The sequence below is a fragment of the Triticum aestivum genome, chromosome 5A, assembly GCF_018294505.1.
Source record: "Triticum aestivum cultivar Chinese Spring chromosome 5A, IWGSC CS RefSeq v2.1, whole genome shotgun sequence".
Classification (NCBI taxonomy): domain Eukaryota; kingdom Viridiplantae; phylum Streptophyta; class Magnoliopsida; order Poales; family Poaceae; genus Triticum; species Triticum aestivum.
Window position 1 is genome coordinate 434,935,500 of NC_057806.1, and position 1,943 is coordinate 434,937,442.

The window sequence follows — 1,943 nt, forward strand, 5'->3', positions numbered from 1 at the left end:
TTAGCAGCAGTAGGGAAGGAATCGCTCGATCGGGTTCAGTTAGCAGCCATCGATCGATCGCTCGGGTTCAGTAACGCATAGCCTGCAGTGCAATCGCTCAGGTTTAGTTAGAGCCCAACGCCTTGCTCGGGTTCAGTTAGAGCCAACGCCTCGCACACACGCGCGTACGTGTACGAGAGAAACGCGCATTGCTCGGCCCCCGACCTTCCACCATAACCGGGAACTCCCCGAAATTTTCCTCCCCCTCGCTTCTACCATGGTTTTTTCCGTCATGGACGGCCCAAAGAATGTCATGCAGCTGCCTCTCCGGCCCGCCCAGGACGAAAAGCCCATTTTCTGTCATGATTTTTTGTCATAGAAGTAGGAGCACACCACATCTATGATGATACCAAGTTTTGTCACAATTATCGTCATAGAAGTGTCATATGTATGACAGAATTTTTTTTCATTCAGCCCAAAATGTCACGAATGTGTCTTTTTTTTGTAGTGTAGGCATGAGTTGTCATTTGATAAACGGGATCACTTCATTAGGAGAATGGTGTGATTGACTTGACCCATTCCGTTAGCTTAGCACTTGATCATTTTAGTTTACTGCTATTGCTTTCTTCATCACTTATACATGTTCCTATGACTATGAGATTATGCAACTCCCGATTACCGGAGGAACACTTTGTGTGCTACCAAACGTCACAACGTAACTGGGTGATTATAAAGTTGCTCTACATGTGTCTCCAATGGTACTTGTTGAATTGTCATAGATCGAGATTAGGATTTGTCACTCCTATTGTCGGAGAGGTATCTCTGGGCCCTCTCGGTAATGCACATCACTATAAGCGTTGCAAGAAATGTGACTAATGAGTTAGTTATGGGATGGTGCATTACGGAACAAGTAAGGAGACTTGCCGGTAACGAGATTGAACTAGGTATTGAGATACCGATGATCGAATCTCGGGAAAGTAACATAGTGATGACAAAGGGAACAATGTATGTTGTTATGCGGTTTGACCGAAAAAGATCTTCGTAGAATATGTAGGAACCAATACGAGCATCCAGGTTCCGCTATTGGTTATTGAACGGAGACATGTCTCGGTCATGTCTACATAGTTCTCGAACCCGTAGGGTCCGCACGCTTAAAGTTCTATGACGATCGTTATTATGAGTTTATGTGATTTGATGTACCGAAGGTAGTTCGGAGTCCCGGATGTGACAACGGACATGACGAGGAGTCTCTAAATGGTCGATACATGAAGATTGTGTAACATCCCAAATTTTCAATTTGGAATGTTATACATAGTCATCCATGCATATCATATTTTATTCGCATTTCGTCCCGCGATCCTCGAAATCCTAAGCAACTCAAGGACCCTCGGAGAGAGTTGGGGATTTCCCGGTTTTCAAATTTGATCTTTATCAAATCTTGAAACAAGGATTTTTGGTTTTAATTATTTTCTCTCCAAAATATTTCACACTGAAATATATGAGAGGAGATAATATGACTTCTCCAAGAAAATTGAAATATTGTAGGAATTAAAATAAATTAATTGCTTTGTTTGGATATTATTGCAGTTTTGGTTGCATTAGAAAAACTGCACGTTTTCCAAAATTGCATTTTAGGGCCAAGAAAATGTTCATCTTGTTCTAAATATTTTATTTAGACGGTGAAAATTTATTTTCGCATTTTTAGATTTTTATTTATTTTTCTAGGATTTTATTTCGGTCGGCGAAATTATTTAAAAAAAAGAGGTTCCCGCGCCGACTAGGCCTAAGGCCCAGCCGCGCCAGGCCGTCGCCGCAGCCTTCCCTGCGAGCGCCGCCGCCGACTCGGACTAGGAGTCCGAGCCGAACTCCTCTCCACCGCCGCGCCTTGCCCCCTCCTCCAAGCCACCACGCCTCACCCTTTATATACGCCGCCACCCCGCCCCAAACGCCACCACCACCGCCGC